This window comes from Schistocerca serialis, chromosome 2, assembly GCF_023864345.2.
Source record: "Schistocerca serialis cubense isolate TAMUIC-IGC-003099 chromosome 2, iqSchSeri2.2, whole genome shotgun sequence".
Taxonomy (NCBI): domain Eukaryota; kingdom Metazoa; phylum Arthropoda; class Insecta; order Orthoptera; family Acrididae; genus Schistocerca; species Schistocerca serialis.
In genome coordinates, this window is record NC_064639.1 from 387754549 (window position 1) to 387770763 (window position 16215).

Consider the following 16215-nt stretch of genomic DNA (forward strand, 5'->3'; position numbering starts at 1 on the left):
ACCCTCGGACCTCACCCATTAGACTTATTTCTCAGGGGCTCCATGGAACACAAAGTGTATTCTACGCCTTTGGACTCAGAGGAGGAATTAGTTGCAAGAATGCATCACACACTTTCCATTGAACGCAAGACACTCTGCCACGTCGTCACAGCCTCTGTGCTGAAGGTAAGTTTTAAGTTTTCAATATTTATTATAACGCTGCTCATAACGATAAAGGAGTGAAACACATTTAACTTTGCTTTATTCATAGCCAGACCTCATGACCTCCTGGATACTCCGTGCTCATTCAGTATCCATTTCCGGCATGTTGTTGCATATGGAGTTATCTCCATCATAACATCTGTCAGTTTGGGCACTGAATTTTTGAACACCCTGTGTAAATTTCACGTTATATGACATACACAAAACATATTTCATTAGTATCAGTAGCCGGTGATGAGCACGCTCGCTTCCACAATCTTTGTAAGAGATATTCACGTTGATCTTTAGATTTAGCAGCCTGCATTGTAGTGAAACTTTGCTGTATAGCTTGAACCCTTGGGGTTCGTTCATACTCTGCTTCGTTTCTTCGCAGTACTTTAGCTTTTTTCCTTTCCACTGAATCTTACCGACAACCTTCTGTTTCGTTTCACGCATACTGACAATAGTTAACTGATAATCGTTACGAGAAAAAGAACTGACGCTGGCAACTGCCCGTTTTACACCTTGTGGCTCCGGAGAGGACATCAAATGTATCTGTGATATTTAGCCATATGCCATAATCCATGGATCCCAAACACGCTGATAAAGTTATATGTTGGCTGTCGTCTCCATTTTTTCGACCTACCTAAACAATACAAATAAGTGATAAATTTCACTTCTTACTTTTAAAGTATTCCAAATCAACTAAATACGGGAAACAAATCCTTTCGAAAATTTTTATATGCCAACCCCTATACCCAGGGTGGTAAAAACGATAATTTTCTCCCACAATATGTTTGTACAAATAATGAGTATACTCCATATTTGGTCGAAATTGTTCCCAGCATTCGTTACTTACGCCTTTAAGGAATCGTATTTCACCCCCACCAACAGTCACAGGGGGTGCTAGGCACGTCTCACTGTCACAGTAATTTTTTTCTATATAGCAATTACTGCATGTGGCAGTTTCGACAGAAATTACGTCAGCCAGTTCAGAGATTTGTTCATACGTCACTGTTTATGTATCCTCACCCGCACTCCCAAAGGCGAAAGCGTCATCAGGCCTGTCACCAACGAGCCTAGCCACCCCAAAACAATGACTTTGATATCGGTCGTTATCGGATACTTTTAAATGTCACAACTTCCTGCTTCCACCCGTAACCCTATGGGTCGAAGAGCTATACTACCCCATAATATTTTTACACAAATAATTTTAATTGTATAAATAATGAGCTGAAATTGCTTCAGACGTTCCTGAGTTCTGCTTCTAGGTTGTCCCTTTTCCTACTTCCGCCCACACCCTGTTGTATGAGAGGTAGGAGGTTCTTATCCAACAACGGCTATATCCAGGTAGCGACTGATATGTTTATTCGGTTTGAATGAAATCGATCCAGTGGCTTAGGATATATGCAATATGCGTACATACATATATATTAACAACGGGCGATCAAAATGTTTCCGTTCGAAGGCCGTACAGTCCAGAATCGGTATTCCAAACATGCAAAATCGCCGTGAGCACAGAGGCAATAATCCCACCAACGCACCAGGTTGAAGATACGCGTTTGGTAAAACACTGTTTCTTGCTGCCTGAAGAAGTCCGTAGCTGCCTACTGCACGTCCTCGTCCGACAGGAATCGTCAATCCTTCAATGCCTTTATTAACGGCTCGAAGACGTGATAATCGCGTGGAGAGAGATCAAGACTAAGACAGGTGCTCGAGTATCTCCCACTTGAATCGACATAACTTCTGCGTTACTACATCTGCAATATGGAGACGTGCGTTATCTTGATGCAGCAGCATCTTTTGTCGCATTTCTTACTGCACGCACGTCGGAAAGACACAAAAGCCACACTAATCCCTTATCTACATGTCGGTGCTTATATACCCTCATCGGAGTCGTGCTACTTTGCATATACGCTGCAGCATCACTATCAAACAGAAACTTCTTGATCACCCTTACGTGTAAAAAAATATAAAGAAAAATCCTTATAAAATAGAAACTCCTGTATGAACAATAAGAACTTCGGTGGCAGGCCAGTGCTGTGCAACAAAGGCATACGAAGGAAACCAACTTGTAGACAACATAAAAACGTGGGAACAGAAAACGGATGAAGATGAGACTGAAGACAAGGTGCTGCGATAAGAACTACGGAGCTCTGAAAGAACTAAATCGAAACAGGGACTCTGAAGTAGACGACAGCCCTGAGAACTGCTGAGATCCTTGAGAGAGCCAGCCACGAAAAATCTGTCAGTGGTATGTACTATATACGAAACAGATGAAATACCCCCAAACTTCAAGAACAAATTCATAATTTCAACGCGAAGGCAGATGTTGACAGGTGTGAACATTACCGAAGCATCAGTTTTACAAATCATGGATGCAGAACACCAACACGAATCATTTACAGAAGAATGGAAACTCTGGAACCTCTGTTATCCTTAGAACAGTGGAAAACAATTGTATGAACTTTGTAACAACGTTAAGTATCCTAGTGTTGTCCGCCCAGCTAGCCGCGCGTTCTAACGCGCTGCTTCCCGAGCGGGAAGGGTGCCGGTCCCTGGCACGAATCCGCCCGGTGGATTTGTGTCGAGATCCGATGTGCCGGCCAAGCTGTGGATGGTTTTTAGGCGGTTTTCCATCTGCCTCGGCTTGTTCCCCTTATTCCGCCTCAGTTACACTATGTCGGCAATTGCTGCACAAACACTGTCTTCATGTCTACGTAAGCGTACATCATCATTACTCTACCACACAAACATATGAGGTTACACTCGTGTGGTATGAGACGTTCCCGTGTGGGGGGGGGGGGGAGGGGGAGGGGGAGTGGATGGGGTCCACTGGGGGCCGGTCAGCACAATAACCCTGGGGTGGGTGGACTGCTGTGGCCTGTTGTGGATTTGTGGACCACTGAGGCTACGGCGGGACGAAGCCCCTAAGTCGTTCCTAGGTCCCCCGTTCAATGTTCAACACACACAATCCTAGTGTTTAAACACATTTGTATATTCTTGGCAGATACCGTGTAAGAACCTTCTTTAACTGGAGTGCACTGTTGTGTAAACATGCACTGAAATTTGCAGACCGAAGGCTGCCACCGACATAGTGTCTGAGGCAGACGCTGTACGTACGTTCGATACATTTAGCTGTGTAATGATGGGTTCATCTTTGGACGTAGAGTGGGAAACGAAGAGGTCCAAAGACTGCAGATACCTCTAATACAGTCTTACAGAGGAAAGGTATTCGATTCTGACATTTAACGAACATGAACGAAACATTTCTCCTGTTACTGCAATAATCTGCCACAGTACTCTGGCTTATCAAGAGCACAGAAATCAAGATGAGTGATATCCCTGTGTTCCTGTATTATATTCATTTATATACGGGCCGATAGTAATAAAATCATTATTCAATTGTCTCTAATAATATACCTTGCTGCTGCAGTAACTTATTGATGGTGTGGGGTCCCATAGCAGTTGGATGCACTAAATGTGTTATTCATATCAGTCGTTCGGTTGTTAACATCTGGTATGTGCGTCAGTAGGAAAAGATAAATATGAAGCGAGGGATATCAGAGAACAAAATTCGCCGGGATGGTTAACATACCCAAAACAAACTTATTAAATTCACATATGAACGAAATGCGACTCTCTATATATGTACTATAAAATGACAAAAATCATTTCAATTGTGAAGTCTCCAGAGTATTAATGTCTCCACTTCAGATACCGCTTAATAAGAATTAAAATGGTTCTGGCAAAATTGATTACCATAAGGCAAATATTTCTAGGATTGAGCAACGTCGGCGTAACCCAATGTTCTCTTTAGTGAAATATGATATTTTTATATTGAAATGCTTCTGTATCTCTAGACACCGTGTTGCTCTCATTAGTTAGTCCAACTCAGGGACGATCTGAATCTTGACATGAATTTTATCGAAGCCACATCCGCTGTCTGTTTCGTATCTGATACCCCAAATTCATTTGTAAATGTGTCAATTACTTCACCGAAAGCTTGTGCTGGTTACTGGGTGCCAGCTATTGGCGCATAAGTATCCCTTTCAAGATCAAAGCAGCTGTTCAGCTTAATGAGACGAACATGCCCTCACAGAACTCGCGATCTAAGCGATGTAAATCATAGCTAACTGATATAAGGCTGTACCCTTTCGTGAAATTCTAATTAATAATGAAACTAGGAAAGCGGTGACGTGTGTAAAGAGAGTGAGATAGAGTGATTCAGACAGAGAGAGAGAGACAGACAGACAGACAGACAGACGGAGATAAGAGAGGAAGGGAGGCTACGTCAATCCGTACATACTGAGTAATTAAAAGCAGTGCTTAATTTCAAAACTTTTTCGTGCCGTAACACGCCTCTTCAACCATACAAACTACCTCCCCGCCCCCTCAGTCACCCTCCTTCTCAGCCATAAAAATTACAAGTTTCGATTTTTGAAAACTAGTGACAAAACTTACAATGAGAAATCATTTTTTTACAAAATACTGTTCCGAAATTGAGGTTTATAAAGCGTAATTTCTCATAATCAAAACAATAATACCACAGGATTCAATATAAACAACAGGTGCTACCATCATTCCCTCTAGCAGTGTCACTTAGCTTCCTATTTCCGCTCGTTACACATTGATAGAAGTCGTTAGTCTTCGCGACTATGAACTATGAACTGGCTGCTGCCAGCCACAACGTTCAAACAGTTCACTGTAGGTGCTCATTGAATGTATGTTCAGTATTAATTAATGAAGTATTTAGAATAGCGATCAGGATATTCCTGGTCCATAGAGGCTCATGTACAATTCCAAATTTTCTGGAACCGCGCGACCGCTACGATCGCAGGTTGGAATCCTCCCTCGGGCATGGATATAAGTGCTGTCCTTAGGTTAGTTAGATTTAAGTAGTTCTAAGTTCTAGGGGACTGGTGACCTCAGACGTTAAGTCCCATAGTGGTCAGAGCCATTTGAAACATTTTTGAACAATTCCAAATTCCCCATACCCCTGCCGATCACATTACGTTGGTCTCCCATTGTCACGTTTACTGATGCCGGCGCAAAGGTAAATTGTAGTTATGCTGCTATCTGACACACGTACACTGTTTTAAATCTCCTGTGTCGATGCTGCTATCTGACACACGTACACTGTTTTAAATCTCCTGTGTCGACTTGTTCCACGGAACCCAAAAAAATTCAATAGCGAGTACCGGAACGCTGTTTCGGCGCATTCCTGTCGAAATTAGGCCTTGATTGAAAGGAATTTTCTTTCTTCAAAACCTAGTAAATTTTATTGAGACTTTCTAATTCTTTCTACTTTTTTCAAAAGTTCTCTTACGCTTTTTTTTCCTTTTTAAATGAAACTTCGCAATTTGGTCAGCCTATCATGATTTTGTTTGTGGAATTATTCTGTTACATTTCGTAAGTCTGATACCGTTCGAGGTGATGTATTGGATAACATATTACATGCGGGAGCGGTTTGGGTGGATTCACCATCTAGATTTAAGTTTCCCCTAAATCATCCGAGGTAAATGCTGCGATAATACAGACATGGCCGATTTCCTTCTCTAACCTTCGCCCAAGTGTCATCTCTCCTCCCTCTCAAATGACCCAGTCGTAGACGCGACATAAAATAATAATCTTCCTTCCTTCGAAATTTTCGTGTCGGTAATTGACCTTCGTTATTGTCGTCATAAGCAACAAACAGGTGCCCATTCCTATAGAGTAATTATATCATTATAGAGGATACACATTAATATATATATATATATATATATATATATATATATATACGAGCGCGAGTGCGATCGAAGCTTCAGCGCCATTTCCTGACGGGCGCCTGCAACGCGACAGCCCGTGACACAGCGCCACACCAACCTTTAACAGAAGGCAACGCCTACTAACATCAGGTACTGCCTACTGCTGCAAGATGCAATCAGTGAATTATATCATAATTATAGCAGAAACTTAAGATGGTGAAAGTACACGACAGAGAAATAAAAAAGTTCCAGTGAACATAGGTCCACAAAAAAGCCTTTTGCGAATCTGTGTTCAAATGGCTCTGAGCACTATGGGACTTAACATCTATGGTCATCAGTCCCCTAGAACTTAGAACTAGTTAAACCTAACTAACCTAAGGACGGCACACAACACCCAGTCATCACGAGGCAGAGAAAATCCCTGACCCCGCCGGGAATTGAACCCGGCAACCCGGGCGTGGGAAGCGAGAACGCTACCGCACGACCACGAGCTGCGGACGCGAATCTGTGTTTGCGCTCAGTGTGTAGTACGGTACTCATTAGTACAAATGTATGTCTGTATCCTTTTCGATTAAGTCCTCATATGATTACACTCAAGTTTCTCCCATGGCTTATATAAGGGCCGTTCAAAAAGAAACGAGCCGGGGTCTGGGATGCGCAAACCGGTACAGGAGGGTAATATCGTGGCGTGTGTAACGAGGTGTGGTTCCGATCAGAGGGTGGAAGTTCACAGCCCTTCGCCAGAGGATACGCGTGCACGTCACGTGACTATACAGAGCTAGCAGCAGCTTGCATCAGTCATCCAACGCTGCCAGTCGCATTGCAAACAATGACATGGAGGCGTCAACAGAAGAGCAAAGAGGTGTTGTTCGTTGTCTGACAGTGAAAGGAGTAGGAGGAGCGGACATTCGTCGACGACTGTCACAAGTGTACGGCGAACACTGCATGTCTCTTGTAGGGCACAAGCGTTTCAGGGAAGGACGGGTGTCGTTAGCCGATGATGCACAGTCTGGAGCAACACACTGCATTACCGATGACATCGTCCAGCTGGTGGATGCACTCATTACCCAGGACCGCCGAGTGACAGGCTAAGCCATAGCCGCCGTGGTCGGATTGAGCGTCGGAAGTGTTCACACCATCATGAAAGAACGACTGCACATGCGCAAAGTGTGTCCTAGTCTTCAACCACGCCAGGAAGCATGTCGAATGGCACACTGTCGTGCTCAACTGCAGCGTTATGCTCGGCAAACGATTCACCTCGGGTGACGACGTCCATCTGTACGTGCGGAACTGGTTAACATCGCAGCCCAAGGAATTACATGTGACAGCCATTCACCGCCTTGTGTCACAGTGGGACAAGTGCCTCAACAGCCAGGGTCAATACTTCTAACATACAGGTGCTGGTTTCTGTAATTATGCCTCCGGCTCGTTTCTTTTTGAACGCCCCTTATAGTTGGGCCATATATTACATGCATGACTGGCCAGATGGATAGGACGAACAGGGACTGTACTTTGACCTTCAATATCTTCCTGACATCAGTCCCCTGGATTTTCTGTCTGGAGTCATCTCTAATGGAGATTTACAGCTCTCCTGCTGATACAGTTAACAAACTTGGAGAGCGAATTATACAGCCTTGCAAAGACTTACGAGATGATCCGTGGTGTTTGCAAGAATGTGTAATTCACTGCAGAGACTAGTGCACTGTTCTGTCCCAGTGAGAGAACGACGCGTGGAACACCACCTTACACAGCTGCGGGTGTAAGTAAACAGTGATACGTAACGTGCTGAAGCAATTTGTATTTCTTTTTAAGTTAGGCCAATTACTGAGGTCAATTACACGGAGAATGAGTCGAAAAGTCTACATTTGAAATACATTGTTACTAACTGGCACAACATTTCATACTGAGCTCTTCGGTGACTCGAAACTATACTCTTTCACTCCTGACATCATTTTTCAAATTTTTTAAAAAGGTGATGTATTCTAGAATACTATCTCCACTTAGCAACAATAACGTTCGCAGCAAATCACTGATTTTTTTTCAGGAGAGTTGCTCTACTGAGAATTCCATTTACATGTTTATTCACAAAATTATACAGCCATCATATAACCAGTGTTAAAATCCTCCTATGGAGCCCAGAGACGGTGAATATGCTCCTCTTTATTAAAAGACTCTGACTGTCAAGTGGAGTACCAGCTGCCTCACTCTACCTTCCTCAGCACCTTTAAAAATTTTCGCAAAAATGTTGGCTTGCGAACATATTAGCGCTCTTTTTAACATCCAACTCACCTCTCATTCACACAGTCTGCCCTAGCTGTAACTCGCACACACCTACGAGTCCATCGCTGTAAATCTTTCATACCTATCCACTCCCAGTTGCCCATTCTCACTCATTCGGTCCAACTCGTGGTCATTATATCTTTGTGGCTTTCTGTCAATGACCCCTGCCTCAAAGCCACAGTCAGCTTCGTTCTGTCCTACTACTAATGTCCACTCTCATTGTCACTATCTCCCTCTTTTTCTCTCTTACTGCTGCTATCTCATTCATTACTCAAAGTGCTTCTGTCTCTTGTCACTGTCACTGCCTCTCTCTTCCTCGTTGTCATTGTCATTCTTTATCACTGGCTCTCACTAATTTCAACTTTGTCCTTCTTTCTTACTCCTCTCCCACATGGACTGTCTCCTCCAGTCTTTTCCTAGAATATTCTCCCATTGTCGACTCTGTTCTACTGCCACTGTGTCTCTCTCTTTCTCTCAGACTGCCATTGTCTCCTTCACTCTTTCTGTATCGCAGCCACTGTCAAAACCTTCCAGTATTTATTACTTCTCCGTCTCTTTCCCGCTGCTACTGTTTCCTTCTCTCTGAACAAGAAAAATAACGAATATGTTCGCATGCCAACATTTTTGTGAAAAATATTAAAGGTGCGGAGAGAGGTAGAATGAGACAGCTGGTACTCCACTTTTCATTCAGAGAAAATGAAGAGTATATTCGCCTTTTCTGTGCTCCTATAGGAGCATTTTTCCGCTGGTTCCCTGTTTTTCCCTGCCACAACAGGGCATATCACTCATGTGAAAAGAACTTGATGGGTCAGTATAACTTTGATAGTTTACATATGTGAAATTTAAATAACGCAAAACTGATTTTACACCTCAGACCAGATTTTACGTACACAAAAATTTTTCATGTGCTTCAGTACTCCAACGTGGAGTTCTCAGAGACCTTCTCATGATAATGGAGCCCCTTTATACCACATCTGTCCATGCTAAATCACTTTATAGACTACGTTTCCACCTCACTCTGCATTTTACGTGCGTATTTTGCATCCACAAGTAAGATAATTTTGAACTTCAGTATCTCGGATAAAGATATCTAGAAAATTTTAAAGGTCGTTCGAGATCGGGACCTTAGGAATATATCGTAAAAATTTCAGCCATATGCTGTGCGTAGCCATGTTGGAATCCTCGGATGGGTTTTGGTCCACAAGTGACGGTGAAAGTACAGAAAAAAAAAATACTTTTTTGGGGTTCCCGAGGAACCACTCATGAACTAACTGTGCCTCCAACAAGTCCATCAAGCCCACCGCAGACCACATCAAATTCAAAAAGAGCTATCCGATTTCCCCCATTGCTTAAGCACGTGGAACTGTTTAATATTCATACTTTGACCCTGCACTGTACTATGTAAACACCAAGAAGGTCCTTCTGTTGGGTCTACAAATGGTCCCTTGCCCAAGGGCTATCCAGTACATTTGACTTCACCTTTTATCACCAAGACTTAACGAGGTATGAGCACCGTAAAATCCCGCTTTTATGCTTTGCGTTTAGGAACATATTGATATGCATGCTGTCGCATGGTATTTTCTGTGACCTATCTAAGGCATTTGACTGTGAATCACAGTATTCTCCTCGGTAAGTGAGGTTTTTGGGATTGATGGTATAGCCAAAAAATGGATAATGTCATACGTAACCAAAAGGTATCATTGACTGGTTTTCTGAGAATGGTCTCACCCTCAGGTTTAAAAAGACACAACATATTCAGTTGTGCACACCTACGGGTACTACACCAATGATAAGTGTGAAACACACTGAGAAAATAATAAATAGACTGGAAACTTCCAAATTCTTAAGGGGTCATATTCATGCGAATTTAAACTGGGAAAATAACATTTTGGAACTCCTAAAACAACTTACTTCAGTCACATTTGGACTTAGAATCATTGCAAATCTTGAGGAGTGACAAATCGGTAAGCTGACGTATTTTGCTTATTTTCATTCAATAATGTCATACGGAATAATGTGCTGGGGTAACTGATCTTTAAGAAAACAAGTGTTCATTGCTAACAAACGTGCTAAAAGAATAAGATGTTATACTCATCCACGACTATCTTGTAGACGTCTGTTTAAGGAATTCGTCATTCTGACTGCTGCTCCACCGTATATTTATTTACTCATGATGTTTGTTGTAAATAATGCACTGTAGTTCAGAAGGAACAATGATGTATTTATTTATTGTAACAGAAGGTAAAATGACATTCATTACTCCACATTCAGACTGTCTTTAACAAAAAAGGAGGTGCGCAATGCTGCAACAAAAAGTTTGATAACTTACTCAGTGATGTAAAATGTTTGACAGATAGCAAAGTAAAATTTGAAAACAAACTAAAAAAGTGTCTCCTTTACAACCCCGTCCATCCTGTAGAAGAATTTCTATTATTATGACGTATGAAAGGTGGTGGGTAGGAATTACCAACTCGCATCTGTCGAAAATTTTTAAAAATACTTTATAAATGTTCAGCACATAGCCACATTCAAAAATTAATTTGCGATGTGCATGTAAAATGACTCGTTCCATTTCATTACGATTTATCATGCAAATGATCAGTGGATCATGAAACTAACTAGCTAATTAAATTCACCCATACACCGAGAGGGGTAACGCACTGACTAGCCATTTTAAATCCTCCTCCGGTCATCCAGATTTAGGTTACCCGCCGCTCCAGGTAAATGCTAGGATGGTTCTTTTGAAAGGGCATGGTCAATTACCTTCACCGTACTTAAGAAAACAATTCGAGTTTGTGCACCATCTCTAATGACCTCGTTGTCGACGGGACGTTAACACTAACATTCTTTTCTTCCTTCATCCAAGTCAGTTTTCGCAATTAATTATGATCTACAATAGCTACTGGAGTGGGATGGTTGCACCGCTACCCAATGAGACCATTAAGGTCTCCTTTCTGCCCGACAGCTTCCATCGATCAGTCAGTTCATTTTATGTTGTGGCGGACTCGAGTGTTAATATTCGTAAATTACTTCTCTGAACTTTGTTTACTTTCTGATTACTTAGAAGCTGTTATCGTCTCTGATCTTGTTCACATCTACAATGTTTTGAGTGATCATGAAACATATAAACACATCATTTCTTGTCTTTTATGGTCCTTCTACCATAAACCATATTGTCAACAGTCAGAAACGATCAAGCTGTTGGACATATTTCTTCTCTTAAACAATTTAATTATATTGTCAGAATTAGAAAGTAATCTTTGGAGCAAACTGAAACGTAGTATAGCATATAACAAGACGTTTAATTCTTAGTGTGGCATTTCTATTATTAGTATGTTTGCATACTTCACAAAAATTTGTGTTATCTCCAAGATATTGTTCATTAACAATAGTCAACGAAGTTTATGCTTACAATTCACGTTTTTCGGTTCAGTATCCGAAACAGGACTTATAAGTAATCTACGCACATGTTGCTGCCCTCGATGTTTTGGTTCGAAGTAACCGAGGGAATATTGGATTTTCACCTACTGACCACGACATGGTTGTTAGAGACGGAGCATGAGTTCGGATAACACAAGAATGGTGGATGTAATCGCCTTAATAGATGTAGGAGGAGCAACAGAAGAAATCCAAATCGCTAACGAAATAGCTAAAACGTTTCATTTGTGTGTGTTAAGTAGCTGTTTTCTCCAGTATAAATTATTTTTGTTTCCTTTCACTTGGATATACTTATAAAGAGTACATTTGTGTTTCAGAGGATTGGCGGGATCCTTAGGTGATGTATCTTAAATTTTAGCTCTCCCACATACGACCCAGGAAGATAAAGTCATTAAAAGCCACTGTTCATTTACCAAAAAAAAAAAAAAAAAAATGTTCAAATGTGTGTGAAATCTTAACTGCTAAGGTCATCTGTCCCTAAGTTTACACACTACTTAACCTAAACTATCCTAAGGACAAACACACACACCCATGCCCGAGGGTTGGACTCGAACCTCCGCCGTGACCAGCCGCACAGTCCATGACTGCAGCGCCTTCAGGCCGCTCGGCTAATCCCGCGCGGCGTTCATTTATCAAAAAATGGTTCAAATGGCTCTGAGCACTATGGGACTTAACTTATGAGGTCATCAGTTCCCTAGAACTTAGAACTACTTAAACCTAACTAACCTAAGAACATCACACACATCCATGCCCGAAGCAGGGTTCGAACCTGCGACCGTAGCGGTCACGCGGTTCCAGACTGTAGCGCCTAGAACCGCTTGGGTTCATTTATCCTCAAGAGATCTCCATTCAAACTTTATACTATTTTCTGCTACCACTGATTAATTAGATTAACCGTTTTTAATTGAAAACATTACTTACTATTCCCAATTATCAGTTCCATTAATCATATGGCGTTGAAGAAAACTGACGTTCATAAATGAAGTTCTCCTGAACGAAATACACCGTATAATGGATTAAACTAAAGAACTTCGAAAGGTGCTACGTTCCTAAGAGATATTACGGTCTGCTAAAACTGAAGACTGTTATATGAAGATAGACCTAAGACCCTGAAACACAAATTTTGTGACCCTTTCTTAACCATTTTCCTTGCACTCCACCTGCGTAACATCGAAAATCAAGCTGTTTCCATGACTGATAGTTTTAATCTCGGTACAGACTAACGTATGCACTTTAGAAGGCAATAATAGGTTCTTTGTAGATTACTCGAACTCCAGTCGCACTCACGTCGACATTTCTTTGTATTACCGACAGAAAAAACACTTTCGTTATATTCTATTGTTTGTGATTGTGTTACAAGTAATTACCAGAATCTCATCATAATAATCTCAAGAGAACAGGTATTCTACCTGTTAAGTGACTGATGGCAGTATTCGACTTCTGCATGCCTTCTTCTCCAGTCCAGCTACTACTAGGAGGAACTGGTGTTCTAAAAATCTACGAATCTCAGCGCATGCAGCGTCACCTTAGCGCTAGAGTGCATCTCATATTCATTTTTACTGATGAACATAATACGCAATTAATTATTTTTCTCATTTACTTTATTGCTTTAGTATACTCAGTCATTTTTCCTATCTAGTAATTTTCTTGTTTAATATATCCACATCGTGATGTGCTTATGAACCCCTCTCCCCCTTTTTATAAATGCTGCACGATTATAATTCTTTGAGAAAATATGTTTTCAAAAATTCTTTAATTCGTCATGTTTTATTACTGTAATGAATTTAACTGTGAAACTATTTAACTAGCTATTCTTTTTTGGCAATTTAAATTGACGAAGAGGACTTCTCTCTGCCTGTAAAACGTCGAATCGACATCGACCTCTACCTTTACCAGTAATTGCCTTTAATATTGTTGACAACGCAAAGAGAAAGTTACATCTCCATTTGCAGCATGTGCCTTTAGTCCTAGTTTTATCCTCTAAGCTTCCGTACTTTAATCGGTAATACTCGGTAATAATCCCTACAGCGCCACTGTCTGTCTGTCCTTCTTCTAAAACTCCTTTTTCTCAGGAACTGGTAGAGGTATTAAGTTGAAATTTATGTCAAATACTAAGGTCCTTGGTCCGTTGACGACGTATCAACTTAAAGCTTCTATGTATGTGCAATCAAAAATTACGACCATTTATGTCATAATTTTTATAATCCCAAACTCAGTCATTAAAAGCTATATACATGACTAGCGACCTCACAGCTTTGCACAAGTAGCATTAAGTATCTACTGCCAGACAACTTGTGTGGCGGGGCGTATTTTGTTTGCGAACAGCTGAATAGAGTTATGAATAAATTTCAGACAGCAACATTAATTCAATGAATATCATCACTTTCATATAACTTACGCGATGTAAGCAGCACATGCCAGGAAAGTTGTCTGGAGGCATGAATGTTATTTGTGCCATATTCAACTGACGTTTGGAGTGATATCTCATGGCAATGACTGGAGCTCATCGTGATTCAAGCGATATCTTTACAACCAATATAAATATTGGATGCGAATCACGGGTAAATGTGTGTGTGAATGATTCGGTATCTATAGGGGACTGGCTGATGTGGCACAAATAAAAGAATGAAATGAGGAGAAAACACACATGATGTACATGTTTAGCTCATGTTACAGCATTCCTCTTGCGAAGCTTAGTACGCAATGTGATAAATTGTTCACACTCATTGCCACAATTGTTCTTCAAGCACTCTTTAAGTCTAACTTCTTCACTGTGCCACGCGAACAATCCTGTACACATCTAGGTTTGACTCTCCGAAGACATAAAGCTGAACGTCGAGACATCTGCTGCGCCGCTGAAAGAACGTAGCGTATGTAAACGCAGTAAAGTTGTTGAAGTAGTTTTTCGGAAAACGTTCCACTTGTAGCATAAAAAATAAAACTATTCGGGATTCACATGTATCTTGTCTATGAAACTGTTCTCAAACGATTGCAGAGAAACTTTTGGTTAAAAATATTTGCTTATTTGTAGTTATAAGCCTCACATCACAGCTTGATGATGAGGCCGTTATCTTTTCGATATTGGTCATATTTATTACGAGAATTCAAAGTTGAATAACTCTTGCCCGTTGTTCGAAGAATGTGCAATGAATTAAGTGAGCGAATTGCGGTTGCTAACCTGAGGAAAGAACAAATGGGCAATCTGGAATTGCCATATTTCGAAATGCTTATAGCCACATGATTGACAGATGAATGCTAGGTTAAAAGGTAGAGAGAAAAGAAGGATTCAGCCATGATTGGACCCCACAACCTATCGCTTTCCTCCCACTCACATTACGGCTAGACTACCAGACAAGATGTGAATTGATGAAATCTTCTCGGGCTTCCATCCGGGTAGCTGCGTCGAAAATCCACGACGTTTCTATGAGTGTAATTCTCATCATCTTATGGCGAAGATGTGCAATCAATCATAATACAGACACTTCGACAGAAGATGATGAGAATGACACTCATCGAATCGTCGCGGATTTTCGACGCATCTACCTGGATGGAAACCCGAGAAGATTTAATCAGCAGTATACACCGGGAAAGCCTATATTCACATAATATGTGAATTAGATCCCTCCTTCTGTGTCCTCGAGCCACTACTGCTCTCTCGTGCAATGGCAACTGTTCACTAGGTGGCAAGGGCATCGGTTTCACAACTTAACTTCAATCAATCGTAAACAGACAATTTGTAATAAACATTTATAAATTATATAACAAAATCTTCTTCATGAATCAGTGTATCTGGATCAAAACCTCTACAGCAGTTTCTGAGATTAGTTAGCTCTTCACCAACACTTTCTCTTTGAGTAGATGGACACCTGATGACTTTAGATGGCAGTATATCTCCATTTCTTCTATGAGGTCCTTGAAAATGCCTTTCTCAGCCTTGTGCAATAACTTGACATTGAACGTCAGAGAGGTGAGGGTGTGTCCAATTTCAATCAGGTGGGCAGTGAAGCTGGACCTCTCAACTATATCCCACCTACCCAAAGTTACATGTTCACTAAACCTGATCTCAAGCCTTCTACCTGTCTGTTCCGTGTAACAGGTGTCACAGTCTGGACATTCAAGTCTGCATACACCTGATTCGTAGTGTATATTTCTTTTATCAACCCCATCAGCCAAAATACGCACAAGGCTGTTTGTAGTTGAGAAGGAAACCTTTATGTTTTGTTTTTTGAAAACCGATGCCATTTTTGTACTAAATGTGCCACAGTATGGCGAGCAAACGTATTTGTTACCTTCATTTTCCATGTTGTTGCTATCTATAATTTCTCTTAGATTTTGGGACAGTTTTCACAATATTTTTGTAAATTTTATCTACGTAAGGGGACAGGGGTAGTTGTTCGCCCTGGAAATGTGTTGGATAGAGCCTCACTTCTTTTTCATGCTCAGCTGGAGAGAGTAGGGGCTTAAGAAGACGGTTAATAGAAAAATAAAATAGGCATTCTTATGCTGATCTGGGTGACCTGAGTGGTAGTAGTAGCATTTATCGCCGTGTACAACAGTTCCATTTGGT

At 41.1% G+C, this 16215-nt stretch overlaps 1 protein-coding gene across 1 annotated transcript in view; it reads left to right on the forward strand.

Annotated features, from left to right (window-relative positions):
• Window positions 1–16215, forward strand: part of LOC126456012 (ubiquitin-conjugating enzyme E2Q-like protein CG4502) — a 650936-nt gene that overhangs the window by 591492 nt on the left and 43229 nt on the right. The gene's annotated exons all lie outside the window — the stretch shown is intronic.